The sequence below is a fragment of the Taudactylus pleione genome, unplaced genomic scaffold (genome assembly GCF_031769625.1).
Source record: "Taudactylus pleione unplaced genomic scaffold, aTauple2 ptg000431l, whole genome shotgun sequence".
NCBI classification, from domain to species: domain Eukaryota; kingdom Metazoa; phylum Chordata; class Amphibia; order Anura; family Myobatrachidae; genus Taudactylus; species Taudactylus pleione.
In genome coordinates, this window is record NW_028284833.1 from 2922625 (window position 1) to 2939257 (window position 16633).

Consider the following 16633-nt stretch of genomic DNA (forward strand, 5'->3'; position numbering starts at 1 on the left):
TAGTAAAGTATAGCATCCTGAATTTTTCTTTTGTAAATATGCAGTTTTTAATATTGTTGCATGTGCTGCATATACAAGTAAGTTACATTAATTAACTATAAAGAAATATAATTTTCATGTCAAGAAATCTACATGGATGTTCCTTTTCCATGAGATTGTAAGTTCTAGTCAACCTCTTTCCTTCTGTTTCAATGTATATTTCTCTAGTATAATTCATGGTATATTTAGTTTACCTCCCTTAAACATACTGTAGAACAGATATGTGTAACATAGTGATACTGTTCAAATAAAGTGTAACAAAATATTAATTATAAAATAAGTATTTTTTTTGTATAATTTCTACATATACAGCAAATAACTTTTACATGGAATTTTACATGGAATTTTACATGGAATTTTACATGGAATTTTAGCATTAAATATGATGCAGTATTAACCAGTGCCGTGTGGTGAGGTAAATGGCTGGGGAGGCACTGGCTAGAATCAGAGCCAGATTTATAGACACATATATGAACCCGAGGATTCATGTGGGCATTATACAAAGGTGAATCAGTATATAGTGATGGAAATTTGGTGTGTTTTGATCAAGGATGTGCAAAAAAGGTAAAAAGGGGAGGCAGTGCCTCACCTGCCATACACTTTTTGCGCTAGAGTTCTAACTATAAAAATGATTAGAATAATACAAAAAAGATATTATATCTTTACAATTTTATAGTCAAAACTCTGGAGTATACCTAAGTATGACAGGAAAGGCTCTGCTATCCTGCCTCACCTGACCACACAACACTGGCATTAACGTTTATAAATTTGTAAATAAAAACCCAGAAATATAAAAGTAGTTCAATATTAACACACAAAGAGCTAATCCAGCATTGAATTACTCTTTACAGAAATAAGTAAAAGTCCTATTTATTCATTTGACAAAGCAGAATTTTATTTCTAAGGTAACATGTTTACTTAGAGTGTGATTCATTATCACTGCTCTATTAAGCTGTAGAGTGAAGTTAACAATATTGCCCAAAAGAGGGCAGCAACGTCATCCACAAATTTTTTTACTATACCAGCAGATCTGCTAATATCATCACTGCACTCTCCTCCCCCTGGCTCGGTGAACCACCCTCCCATATTTCCTCTCACACACAAAGAAAAGCTGCTGCTTCGATGAGAAACCTATGGATGCCTTTTGTCTCTACGTATGGATGTTTTGAGTGGTGGAAGTATGAAAATCTAAACAAGAAGCATTTGGATTATAAAGTACCTATGTGAAATCAAGAGAAAAACAATTTAAGATATGGACATCAGAGGCTCCTTTCAGTGTTGGAAATGGCAAGTAGTGTTTTCCTTTCTCCTTTGTAGCTGGGGCTGGGTCTCTGGACAGCTACGTTATTCTATTGCTGAGGAGTCTGAGCCAGGGACTGTTGTGGGGAATTTAGCTCAGGATTTAGGGGTGAGACCTAGAGAGCTCTCCAATCGCAGGTTAAATTTCAGACCTGAAAAAAACAAATATTTTTCTATTAATAAAGAAAATTGAGCTTTAATTGTATTATCCAGGATTGATAGAGAGAACCTGTGTGGATCAAGCACCAGTTGTTTTTTGCATTTGGAGGCAGTTGTTGAAAACCCTTTGGAGCTTTCTGAAGTGGAAATAGAAATTCTGGATATAAATGATAATTCCCCCACATTTTCAACCAGTGATCATACTATAAAAATTACAGAAGTGTTTACGAGTCCTGGTGCTCAGTTTGCCTTAGAGATTGCAGAGGATTTAGATGTTGGTGATAATGGTGTCAGTCAGTATATGCTAAATAGGAATCCTTATTTTTCATTATCTGTAAAGAATCGTAAAGATGGGACTCTCGTTCCTCAGCTAATACTAGAGAAGACATTAGACAGGGAAGAAAAACAAAAACATAATCTCACTCTCACAGCTACTGATGGTGGGGAGCCGGTCAGATCAGGGTCCTGTCACATAACAATACATGTATTAGATATTAATGATAATGCACCGATGTTTGATCAGTCCATTTATAAAATCAGTGTAAAGGAAAATCTCCCTTTAAAAACTGTTCTATTAACATTAAATGCAACAGATTTGGATGATGGTGCAAATGGTGAGATTCAGTACGCATTCGATGGGCACACGTCTAAATCTGCAAGAAAATTATTTGGTTTAAATGAACTGAGTGGGGAAATTTATATCAATGGATTAATAGATTATGAAGAGTTACCATTTTATGAATTGTCTATTAGAGCAAAAGATAAAGGGACACCTGAATTAGAAGGTAACTGTCTTGTTCAGATGGAAATAGAAGATGTGAATGATAATTCTCCAGATATTAAATTTTCATCCACAATACATGATATACCAGAAAATTCTCCACTAGGAACTATTGTCGGTTTTGTTAATGTGAGAGACAAGGATTCTGGAAAGAATGGAGAAATACAGCTGTATATGTCACCTAATCTGCCTTTTAAAATCAGACCAAATAAAAATCATTACTCATTGGTCACAGATGGGAATCTGGATAGAGAGAAAATCTCCCAATACACTATTGAGTTGACGGCCTCTGATTTAGGGTCTCCCCCTCTGTACAGTAAGACAACTGTTATTCTCAGAGTCTCAGATATTAATGATAATGCACCAACATTTACACAGTCTACTTATAATGCTTTTATTAAGGAGAACAGTGACCCGGGTACTTTCCTATGTACAGTATCTGCTATAGATCTAGATGAGGGTGATAACTCTGATCTGGTTTACTCTATAGCTGAGAGCCAGATAGACAGTTCCTCTGTATCTTCGTATGTTTACATTAATACTAATAATGGTAATATATATGCTCAGCGTTCATTTGACTATGAGCACATCCAGGTTTTACAAATCACCATAAAGGTAGAAGATTCTGGATCCCCAAAGTTATTTTCCACTGTCCCTGTCTTTATATTCATTTTGGATACAAATGACAACTCCCCCACCTTGCTGTATCCAGAACACTCTGACGATCTCATTGTACAAGAGAGGATTCCAAAATCTACATCTGCTGGTTATTTGGTGACAAAACTATCTGCAGTGGATCTGGACTCTGGTCACAATGCCTGGTTAGTCTTTAGTCTCATTGATGCTGCCAATTCCTTGTTGTTTCATGTGTCTAAGTATACAGGAGAGGTCAGAACTGTACGAGGATTTCAGGACACAGAAAATACAGAGCAACAACTTCTCATCTCTATCAGTGACCATGGGAATCCTCCTTTATCAGCGACAGTCACTGTACTTATTACTATAGCAGATGAGGTTGTAGTAGAAACACCCAAATCTGGTCATTTTATCACAAATTCCAAACCCCCATCAGATATGACTTTGTATTTAATTATTTCCCTGGTGGCTATCAGTTTAGTGTCTCTTGTTACATTCATTATATTATTGGTGAAGTGTCTGAAGAAAGAAAGTTATGATTACAGTAACAGCTGCTGCTTTCTTAGTGGATCCCAATCCAAACCCTACACAGATCAGTATCAGCCGGCTCTTTACCTGAACACAGATGGAACCTTAAAGTACATGGAGGTCAGGATGGTTCCCCCAGGGACCCAAGGACAATATTACCCAACTAACTTTCCCCCAGTCGCCGAACAGCAGGATTTCAGTTATAAGAAGTCCCTGGATTTTCCCCAATTTAAAGATATGGCTAAAGGTACCGATAATCCCTCAGATATGAGCTGTGCAAATGACGCAGACAAGGTGAGTTATTTTACAAATTTCCATCCTGACAATGCTCATTCATTTGGAATATAAGGTTGAATATATACTTATATATTTTGTATAAAGTGCCATGTCACATTATAAGGGCCATAATTAATGAAGGATTGCATTCTCTTTTTACCTTGTATGGTAAAAGTGACCACACAATGATAATCAATTAAACTTTAGTTTGTTAATCCGATATGCATAAACTGTGATTTATAAATGGAAAAGGTAGTTATTGGTGTTTGGAACATCATTGGCCAAGAAGTAGGAAAGAAATGCAACTTTTGAAATACCATACATGGTGCAGAATTCTCTATTTCTTTGTCAACTTAATGGCCACTATGGGGGTCATGTATAAGTTCACAGATTGCTTTGCATGTATAAATGTTTTTATTTTTCTCATTTTGACTTTTAATGAACTGGACTTTTTCCTTTTTCATCTTCCCTCTTGCTTCTCAACTGTATTTAAGGATAGCTAACAAGGGGTGTGATTTCGCACCAATAAGTTTGTGAATAAATCTCTATTTCAGAGAAATTACATCTTGTTTATTCTTCAAGACCCTTAAACTTCACCTTTATTATTCAAATTATAGTTTTTAGGTGTATGTGAAGGTGCAACCTTATAATCTTATCGTTATCACAAATTGAAAAAACAGACAGAGAAAAGATAAGATTTTATCTGGTGCACTAATAGGGTCAAAATATCCTAATGACCAATTGGCTCTCTGAAACAATGTTAAAATATAACTTTTATTTTTATATTCCTTAAAATTATAGTAGCTAAGTCCAAAATATGGGCGAAATATGATTAAAATAGAAGAAAGTAAGTAAAGAGTGTATACATATGTAGAAAAATAGTATTGAAGTGATTTAAAATTCCACCTGGCGCCGGTCTGTTCTACGTACTTTATAGTACCCGATGCTTATATGGTGCAGCTTTATTATATGTGTTCACAGTGTCAGTATTACTACACCGTGTAAATATCACAAATTGCTACACCTGGACAGTAGTTATAAAGTGGGGAGTATGTGTGATATTGAAGTATCCAATATCACACATACTCCCCACTTTATAACTACTGTCCTGGTGTAGCAATTTGTGATGAAGGCGCAACCTTCTAGAATATAATAAAAAAAATATATAAATATAAAATAGTCCCAAATATGTCCACAAGTACACTAGAGAAATGGAAGAAAGTTTTCTCCTTCAATTTTCAGAGTAGAATGATTCCAACAAATAAGATCCTGGTGGTTGACATGCAAAAAAAGGAAAAATCGCAATATAGCGTAATACGTTGATTTTAATCACATGACATGAATAATAACACAAAACAAACATGTATCCAACATTTAAAATCCTCCACCAATATCAAAACAGTGTACCAGAGATGGCGGTGTATAATGCACACCCATTCACATATAAGCCATAAACTCCAAAGTCTCCCGGGTTCAACCTGGAATGGCAGCTCCTGGATGTGCACTCCTCGCCTTGATGTTAAAAAATCCACTGGTACTGTGTTCCTTTCACCAACGCGTTTCAACTCCTATTTGGAGTCTTTTTCAAGGTGTGTGTAGTTGGTGTTTTAGTCAGTCCTTCAATATCCCTTACTACCCTCTGATAGGTCAATCTGGGTAGGAGGAGTTCAATAATAAAATCAATTTATTCATTATTTTATTTATTGGATTTTATTATTGAATAAATGGATTTTATTATTGAACTCCTCCTACCCAGATTGACCTATCAGAGGGTAGTAAGGGATATTGAAGGACTGACTAAAACACCAACTACACACACCTTGAAAAAGACTCCAAATAGGAGTTGAAATGCGTTGGTGAAAGGAACACAGTACCAGTGGATTTTTTAACATCAAGGCGAGGAGTGCACATCCAGGAGCTGCCATTCCAGGTTGAACCCGGGAGACTTTGGAGTTTATGGCTTGTATGTGAATGGGTGTGCATTATACACCGCCATCTCTGGTACGCTGTTTTGATATTGGTGGAGGATTTTAAATGTTGGATACATGTTTGTTTTGTGTTATTATTCATGTCATGTGATTAAAATCAACGTATTATGCTACATTGCGATTTTTCCTTTTTTTGCATGTCAACCACCAGGATCTTATTTGTTGGAATCATTCTACTCTGAAAATTGAAGGAGGAAACTTTCTTCTATTTCTCTAGTGAACTTGTGGACATATTTGGGACTATTTTATATTTATATATATTTTTTTATTATATTCTAGAAGGTTGCGCCTTTTTCCACACTTTTATTGTTTATGTTGTATTTATGAGGTGTTGTATGACCACCTCAGTGGACTGAAGTGCAGCATCCGCTATATTGAAGCGCAGGTTCCTACCTATATTTCCTAGTAGCAATTTGTGATATTTACACTGTGTAGTAATACTGACACTGTGAACACATATAATAAAGCTGCACCATATAAGCATCGGATACTAGCATCGGGTGGAACAGACCGGTGCCAGGTGGAATTTTAAATCACTTCAATACTATTTTTCTACATATGTATACACTCTTTAATTACTTTCTTCTATTTTAATCATATTTTGCCCATATTTTTGACTTAGCTACTATAATTTTAAGGAATATAAAAATAAAAGTTATATTTTAACATTGTTTCAGAGAGCCAGTTGGTCATTAGGATATTTTGACCCTATTAGTGCACCAGATAAAATCTTATCTTTTCTCTGTCTGTTTTTTTCAATTTGTATTTAAGGATAATATAACACTATATAGCTAATGGTTATTGCAGGAAATTGGGAGTGACTCTGTTTAAAATTGAATCCTAAATTTGAATATTTTATTTTCATTGGTTTCTTGAGGATTTAGGCCCTCATACAGAGCCGTACGCTCTGAGCGGAGCGCACGCTCTGAATGAGGGCCGCCCTCCATAATTATGGAATGTCCTCCTGGACGCTCGTATAGCTGTGGGTCACCACCCACAGCCTATACGAGCGTGCAGTTTGATGGCCACGATGGTCTTGACCATTGCGACCATCGCCACTGCGAGCCGGAGCCTGCGGTTGAGTTTTTCAACCACAAGGCCCGGAGTGATTTTGGCTCTATCAGAGCCAAAATCACTCCCACTGACATCACTAGTGATGTCAGTGGGCCGGCTTCTGACGGTAGGCGTTCCCTTGGAAACGCCCCCATCAGGGAGGCACGCCCCCGGCACGCCCACCAAAGGGGGCGTGCTGTCAATCAACATCGACAGCACGCCCCCTTTGATCAGACACAACGAGCGAAGGAAAGTCCTTCGCTCGTCACATCTGGCACATGCGCACGACGGAGCTCCCGCCGTCATGCGCATGCGCAGTGCACAACATCGACCCACTTGCGAGCGGACAGCCGCTTGCGAGTGGGTCTGAATCAGGCCCTTAGTCTTGACATATCTATATATGTGTAACTTTTCTTTGTACTTACTGTTTAAATACAGTTAAAACATAATTCTATTCTCTGGTTAAGCTTACTTTGGAATAATAAATATGGGTGAATTTTGTGCAATTTGCATAGCTGCACCTAAAATATTCCATGTTGTAAGGAAATATTTAACATATTGCATCATTATTTTTTGTGTTATTCTCCTTTTTCAGTATGTGGTTAGGTTTCATAGCATTAGCAATCCATTATAGCAAAAGGGAATTTAAGATGATTTTTTTGCAATATTTTGGAGGGGAAAGTATAAAGTAAATATATTATTTTATCTATGTGCTCAATACAGGTAACAAGCAGTCTCTGGTATCCTTCATCTTTTATATGCACGATCAATATGTCAGTCAAGCAAGGTCACATAAAAGTACTACACACAGTACAGTGACCTAGCAGTAGAGGTAACAGCAAAGCAACAGCAGTGGGCACAGGGGTACTGCTGCAACCCTGATATGTTACACTTCAATTTTTTTCAAAAAGAACATTTGGTGGTGCTATATACACAGGGTCATTCACATATATATTCATAGATAGTAGTTCAACATTTATTAAAATACACAATACACAATAATAATGATACAGTAATAATATAACTCTCATGAGTGAGATAATATAGGGAATTTGGAAAGTCCCTCCACAGTGACTGTGTCTGAAGTATGTGAAATTCCAAAAACTCAGTTAGGGAAGCCACACCAACTGCCAGTGAGTGCCGGCCAATGATGTTTGGCAGCGTGTGGGGTGGCAGTTGGAGTGGCTCTCTTAATTTAATTTTGGACTGCACTGCAACCCACCTCTGGAGCTGCCACTGTCTGTCACACACTTAGCACACAGTCACTGCAGAGGGATTTTCTGAACTCCCTGTATTTGTAAAAAATATATATATATAATATATCTTACAAATGCAAGTATCTCAGCCAGTCAGTTGATAAGGTGTAATTTCGGGCAGAGGAAAAAAATAGAATAAAAATAAATCTAATCACTTGGGTGTTTACTGCTGTATGTACATATGCAAGTCACTCAGTAATATGGTATCTGAAATGATTATATACTGCAAATGTATTCACTGATTCCAAGTGGTATTTATGGTTAGCATGAGAGCAATAATGTCATGTAAAATAATAAGTCAAGTGTAAAGCTGGGTACACATTAGACGATAAATTGGACGATTTGACAATTTCCGACTTATTTGATGATTTTCGACAAATCGGAGTGCAGGTCAATCTGAAGATTTGAGGAACGACACCATGATTCTAGATGCAGCGGAGGAATTACATATTGAGCGGTCGAACACCAGATCATGTAGTGTGTACGGATCACCTGATATATCGTCCAGATACATCTGCCGTTGCTGGGTACACACATCGTTTACTTTAGGAATTGTCTCATACAGCTTTGAAGAAGACACAGATAATTAGCAAAACTAGTTAGCTGGTATGTCCAAAGTAGATATAGCAATGTCTTTAGATGTTTAGTAGTGAACATTCTCAGCTCTCTGAGGAGCAATATGATGTAGCAGCTGCTCACATGTAGTTACAAGGTATCTAAGCTAGTCTTTAAATCCCTGTATGGCAGGAGCACTCGTAGTGCGTGAGTCCCTTAGAAACATCCCAGCTGCAGAAGCAATATGCCCGCACTCCTGGCTAGCAGACAAAATGGGCATTTCTTTGCAGGGAGACGACTTTCCTTTGTGTAGTTGGTATAACATGCGCTGTAGCCATCCATAATTGCGAAGTAAACTACATCAATAATCTTCTGTTCTCAATACAGCCAATGATTCAATAGCACTTAGAAGAATAAATACTCTTCCGTTATATCTTAAATTGGATAATTGTTTACTGCACCTTCAAAAGACCATTAGCAGTGATGTTAGGAATTAAACCAGTCTTGGGACTCTAGAGTTTGTAAGTCATATCTAACTATAACTGCTGGTTAAGCCCTTTACATAAATGAATGATTTTCCTTCATACATAGAATATGTGTGTGACCTATTAGTGTGCAAGTGACATATTTACACTTACAGGAAGGTGTTGCTTTATTGTGGTTATAATATTATTAATTTCTATATATAGCATGCACATAGATACTGGTGCATTTTAGATGTATTTTTTATTGAATATCTAATATAATTGAACAATTTTTATGGATTTTATACTATGGTCTGCAAAGATAACAATTGAACACAGCATTAATGAGAAATAACAGCTATTTGCAGAATGCCTTGCCTTTCATGTCGGAATGAGGTTTGGAAAATGCTCATCAGAAGTCATGCAACAGTTGGCACATATAAAACAGCATTTATGTTGCTCTTTTAAACTTTGTAAATGACACATAATGATTAGTTTAAACATACATTAAATACACTTGTATAATTTTAAATAGCATAAAAAGTGAACAACTGTATAGAAGCAGAGTAATACATCTACATATATAGCATATCTGTAGGACTATCTGCTGAATAAAATTTATTTTCTATTCACTTACTGGATCTGAAATTGCTACTATAAACCAGAAGGGGGCAGCATTGTCATCCAATCTTTTTATTCAGTTATAATAATGGAATTGCTTATGTCAGCTCTGTACTCTCCTCCCCCTGGCTCAGTGAATCACCCTCCCATAACCCTCCCATTTCTCCTCTCATACAAAGAGAGCTGCTGCTCTGATAAGAATACTGTGGATGTTTATTTCTTATGGATGGATGGAAGAATGAATTCATAAAATATGAATACATGGTTTTGGAATAATACAGGATCTCTATGACATCAAATCTCAAGAAAATTATTTGAGATATGGACATCAGAATCCGTTCTCTGTGTTGGAAATGGCAAGTAGTGTTTTCCTTTCTCCTTTGTAGCTGGGGCTGGGTCTCTGGGCAGCTTCATTATTCTATTGCTGAGGAATCTGAGCCAGGGACATTGGTAGGAAATGTAGCTCAGGATCTGGGTATAAAACGTGCAGATCTCTCTCAGCGCAGGTTACATTTAACATCTGACAATGATCATAAATATTTTGCTGTAAATAAGGCAAATGGAGGTTTGATTGTGAACAGCAGGATTGATAGAGAGACCCTATGTGGTTCTAGTCTGAGCTGTTTGCTGCATTTGGAGGCAGCTGCTGAAAATCCTTCAGATCTTTTCAGTCTAGAAATAGAGATTCTGGATATAAATGATAACTCCCCGACTTTCTTATCTGATAATCGCAATATTGAGATTACAGAAGTGTTTACAAATCCTGGTGCTCGATTTGCCATAGAGCTTGCAAAGGATTTAGATGTTGGTGAAAATGGTGTCAGTCATTATACATTAAATACAAATTCATATTTTTCTTTATCTGTGAAGACTCATAAGGACGGAACTCTCATTCCTCAGCTAATATTAGAGAAGATGTTAGACAGGGAGGAAAAACAAGATCATAATCTCATTCTCACAGCTACTGATGGTGGGGAGCCAGCCAGATCAGGGTCCTGTCACATAACAATACATGTATTAGATATTAATGATAATGCACCATTGTTTAATCAATCAGTTTATAAAATCAGTGTAAAAGAAAATCTCCCTTTAAAAACTGTTCTATTAACATTAAATGCGACAGATCTGGATGATGGTGCAAATGGGGAAATTCAGTTTTATTTTGATGATCATACCTTTGAATCTGCCAGAAAATTATTTGCTTTGAACAAAGACAGTGGAGAGATTTATAGTAATGGGATTGTGGATTTTGAAGAATTGAATTTTTATGAATTACCTATTAAGGCAGTAGACAAAGGCATTCCCAAACTGGAAGGGAACTGCTTAGTCCAGGTGGAAATAGAAGATGTAAATGACAATTCCCCAGAAATTACATTTACTACAGTGACAAATGATATTCCAGAAAATGCTCCACTAGGAACTCTTGTCGGATTTGTTAATGTGAGAGACAAGGATTCTGGAAAGAATGGAGAAATACAGCTGGATATGTCACCTAATCTGCCTTTTAAAATCAGACCTAATAAAAATCGTTACTCATTGGTCACAGATGGGAATCTGGATAAAGAGAAAATCTCCCAATACACTATTGAGCTTACAGCCTCTGATTTAGGGTCTCCCCCTCTGCACAGTAAGACAACTGTTATTCTCAGTGTCTCAGATTTTAATGATAATGCACCAACATTTACACAGTCTACTTATAATGCTTTTATTAAGGAGAACAGTGACCCGGGTACTTTCCTATGTACAGTATCTGCTACAGATCTAGATGAGGGTGATAACTCTGATCTGGTTTACTCTATAGCTGAGAGCCAGATAGACGGTTCCTCTGTATCTTCTTATGTTTACATTAATACTAATAATGGTAATATATATGCTCAGCGTTCCTTTGACTATGAGCACATCCAGGTTTTACAATTCACCATAAAAGTGGAAGATTCTGGATCGCCAAAGTTATTTTCCACTGTCCCTGTCTTTATATTCATTTTGGATACAAATGACAATTCCCCCACCTTGTTGTATCCAGAACACTCTGAAGATCTCATTGTTCAAGAGAGGATTCCAAAATTTATATCTGCTGGTTATTTGGTGACAAAACTCTCTGCAGTGGATCTGGACTCTGGTCACAATGCCTGGTTAGTCTTTAGTCTCATTGATGCTGCCAATTCCTTGTTGTTTCATGTGTCTAAGTATACAGGAGAGGTCAGAACTGTACGAGGATTTCAGGACACAGAAAATACAGAGCAACAACTTCTCATCTCTATTAGTGACCATGGGAATCCTCCTTTATCAGCGACAGTCACTGTACTTCTTACTATAGCAGATGAGGTTGTAGTAGAAACACCCAAATCTGGTCATTTTATCACAAATTCCAAACACCCATCGGATGTGACTTTGTATTTAATTATTTCCCTGGTGGCTATCAGCTTAGTGTCACTTGTTACTTTCATTATATTATTGCTGAGATGTCTGAGGAGAGAAAGTTATGATAACATCAGCAGCTGCTGCTTTCTTAGTGGATCCCAATCCAAACCGTACACAGATCAGTATCAGCCAGCTCTTTACCTGAACACAGATGGAACCTTAAAGTACATAGAGGTCAGGATGGTTCCTCCTGGGACCCAAGGACAATGTTACCCAACTAACTTTCCCCCAGCCCCTGATCAGCAGGATTTCAGTTATATGAAGTCTCTGGATGTTCCCCAATTTAAAGATATAGTTAAAGGCACCGATAATTCTTCACATTTTAATGACCCAGACAAGGTGAGTTTTATAAGATATTATGATCCTTTCTTTCCTCATTCTGTTCTAAATAAATTAAATTGTAATTTTAAATATATGTAATAGAAATTCATATTACTATTGTAATGATTGTGTTTACTAATAATCTTATGTTTGCATTTAATAGTGTATAATTAATCCATGTGCTGCACAGTAATAAATTGATGAACTTCTAACATTTCCTACTTTTAAATACATTATTTTGAAAAACACAAAAATGTATGTATTTTTTTATCAGTTTAGCTAAAACATATTTTTTTACTTTAGTTATAACTGAAAAAAAAATATATAATAGTTTTCCAAATGCAGTTCCAATTTATTATTTACTTGGCAGTAACTCCTACGGTGTCTATTCATCATTGGGGGCCATATAAAGTATTCACCTCCCCGCATGTGATACTTAAGTATGCATCTCGCTGTGGGGGAAGTTAACACTCATCATTGCTCTGGTGTGAGGACAGCTACTCCAAAATGCAGCTGTCCCCATGTTTAATAACACTGCTACAGAAGTTGCAGCATTACTTACCTCCCCCCATGGTTGGCTTCTGCACATGCATGACCTGAGCTCACGTATGCACAAAGTTACCAAGGAGGCAGGAAGGAGGTGTTGAAGGGATCTGCTCGGATCCCTTCTCACATCCCCAGAACTCCTTCCCATAGTAAGGAGCGGGACTCCGAGAACAAGTGCCATCTGAAGGTGGCGCTTGTCCTCGCAAGCAAAAACTGAAAACTTTACATTTTTGGAGTTTGCTGAAAATCAGATGATTCTACTGGATCCTCTAATGAAGAACCTAAATATTTTAGCATTTCCACATGGTTAACTGGACATTTTATTGATGATGAATAGGCCCCTATGCCTTTATTATTGGGAAAGACAATTTTACAGACCTGTGTAATCTCCTTAGCAAAGAAAGTAATACTGAGCAGAAATGAAAAAAAACCCAAAACAAACAGGTGTTCATAATCTTCTCTTTCTTCTTTGATCAATAAAGTTATCGAGTCATGTAAAAACAGCAAAAATGAAGGTGAGCAGTCTGCACTATTTCATGGAAAAATGTGCCTATTTTTTAATATCTATCTATCTATCTATATATCTTTGAAAAGAGGCAGGGGGTACCAAATAGTGCATTATCCAATACAATTTATTTGCAAGCAGATAAAATCAACTATTATACTGTATGTGTGCCACGAGGAAGATCAATATCAGCATATCATACATTTTGCTGAAAAAAAGATGTTGCAAGGAAACCAGGAGTCCTTTTAGGTCAGATCATCCATGTGTACGTAGGCCATGACCCTTTTATCGTCTAGACTTTGTCAGAGGAAAGTCTGGTTTCCTTGCAACATCTCACCTGGAAATTCATCAATGTACGATATGCTGATGTTGGTCTTCAATTAACTTTTATTGCATTATGCACTATGTGGCACCCTCTCCTTATTTTTAACATTTTAGATACTATCTAAATCTAAGTATCTAAGCTGGGACTTGTGGTTCCACCATTATATGTAGAAAGGCCTAGTAAAGGTGCACTAATAACTGTGAATTTTATAAAATGTCCCTTTTGCATAAATCAAAAATATTCTCTTTGTTAATTTGTAAACTTCTACTATATGTACTTTAAGTTAGCTCTAGTGCTCCAGTTTACAGCAGAGCCTTATATACTGTAATATTTAGGTATCACATACAAGGCAGCTTAAATATAACATGGAGTAGAACTGGCCCCTTCCATAACATTGAGGGGGATGTAGTAGCTAATCTCCATGTGTGTGCTTAACTTTGATCCATCATAATTCCTCTTCTGGAGGCAAATGGTCATCCTATGATAAATATGGAGGAAATAATGGAAATGTTCCATTGCTGCCACCCCACCATAGAAGCACAGTTATCTGAAACTTAAAGGCAGCTCTTGCATTAGCTCTCAGAGCTGGATGATGGAGTAATTTTAGAACCTCAATAGATCTTTATGGAAGTTCCTGCTTAGAGCTCTTTGGAAGTGCTCGGAATAACTTATCAAGTCATTTTGTACAGCGGTGCTACAGTGAAAACTAGCAAAAATACTATGGAGTAGAAATGTTCAAACCATTTTGAGCAAGGCAGATCAAAATTTGGAAAATGTGTGATAAAGCTCTTTAACTTTCACAGTTTTAAAAGACATTATTTTATGATTGTCCATGGAGCATGCTCAAAATAGGTATAATATGTTCTTCATTTGTTAAATGTGCTTGAATTGTGCATTCCACATTCATTCAGTCTATTTGACAAAAGAATTTGCAGTTTGTGTAGCACTTTGGACAGTTCATTTAGGATGAGGTGGAAACAAAATAGTCCAAAATCTCAGGAAAACAATTAACATGTTTGATGTCATTAGTTGTCCTGTTTGAGCAATTTTCTAACTTGCTAGAACAGTTTTGCATCTCTACTATCAAGTCTTCTCTCTGATCAAGATGACACCCAGGATTGTTTAAGAAAGCGTCATCCAAAAGCTGTCATACTTTTATCATTTTACCTCTTTGGTCATCTTCTATAATGTCGCAGAACATAGCACATTTATATAGTATGCAGTATGTACAGTATGATGCTAGTTCATGACATGATGATGATGATTTCATACTGGCTAACTTACTGGCTATAGCATATGGAAGCAAATAACTGCTTTCATGCCAGTCTTATAATATTGTCTGACCCTTCTCCAAAAAGAAAATATGCAGTCATTGTAAGGGCAAGAGGCATTTTGTAAGCCTCTAAAAAATATCACAATGCATCTTGTTTTACTTTGTTTTACTATTAATATGTTTTCTTAATTATTTTTGAAACATTGGGTTATATAATTTGTTTTTGCTTATTTGGACCATGATCATAAATTTAAAGTGGCATATTTAATGTATAACATAATTATGTTTTTCCAAGTCATTACACATATGAGTATCTTACTGTATTATATTGTACATTACATTAAAATGTGATCAGTAAATGTGAGAACTTTTCTAATGTGCACCATAAGGAAATAGTAATTGTCTATCTTTATGCTCAAGTGCAAGTAGCATCTGCTAACTTCCTACAAATGCACCTCTGTTCCCAGCTACCTGTACCATCCTTTGTACTTTAAATGAGCACAACTCCAATATGCTTGAGTAAAGTCATATGTAATTACTGCATAATTATCTACATTGTTATTACAGTACAGTACTTATGATGCAATGTACTGTAAAACATACATGGCTATTTTGCTATTTGTATGTATTTTTTACAGTATAAATCTATACACTGCTGTGTCAGAATATTACTTATTAAAATATCTGAAAAATTATCATTCCATTCTTATTATATACATAACACTATTTTACTATTACAGTATTGCCATGACTCTTCAGTGTGAGTTAACAAATCAAGACTGGTGTCGAAATTAAATCTCAAATTCGGGTAAATTATTAGTTCATCTCTAGATATAATGAATGTTGTTTTCTAACAGTGGTATGAATTTTATTTTGGTATTATAGAGAAAAAAACATTAGTTTTATAACTCTGTCTTTCAAATTGTTTAAATATTTTTGCAACATTGTAAAAAATTTAATATAACTTTCCTAAAATTGTTAGAGCAAATCTAACATTATTATCTCTCAGCAAAAATTATTCGCCCTCATTGCTATAAGCTATTTGTAAGTAGAAGGGTACAATGTTTACAGAAAAATATTGAAAAAATAGAAAAGGCTCAAAGAACAGGTAAAAATATGGTGCTGGGTCTAGAGCAAAAATATTATGCTGATGATAACTATGACTATTATGATGAAAATAAAACTGCATAATATGTAGAACCTAGAGGATAGAAGGGAAGGTATAATATGACTGAAACTTTTATTCAAGTTTTCAACATGATTAAGGGGTGGAAGGAGTACTTAAATAAAAAAAGTCAGACTCTAGAACAAAAGGACACAGAATTAGCAAATTATATATTACTAAAAGAAGGAAGTTACATTAAACTTACTTGGGATAATCAGTTTTCTTCCGAGACTTACTGTGAGATATAACTAAATGGATCCATTAGTTACATGTTTGATTGTGATTGCTGAGTATGAAGTTATCACTATTGACCAGAAGAGGGCAGACTTGTCTTCCATTCGATTAATACAGCTATAACATTGAATCTGCTCATATAAGCTCCACACTCTCCTCCCCCTGGCTCAGTGAATCGTCCTCTCATC

General features: G+C 36.1%; 1 protein-coding gene and 2 pseudogenes across 2 annotated transcripts in view; all 3 read left to right on the forward strand.

Moving 5' to 3' along the window:
- LOC148506021 (protocadherin gamma-B5-like) overlaps positions 1-16633 on the forward strand; it is a 519059-nt gene that overhangs the window by 244938 nt on the left and 257488 nt on the right. The gene's annotated exons all lie outside the window — the stretch shown is intronic.
- Positions 1196-3790, forward strand: LOC148506028 (protocadherin gamma-C5 pseudogene; annotated as a pseudogene).
- Positions 9977-16237, forward strand: LOC148506029 (protocadherin gamma-C5 pseudogene; annotated as a pseudogene).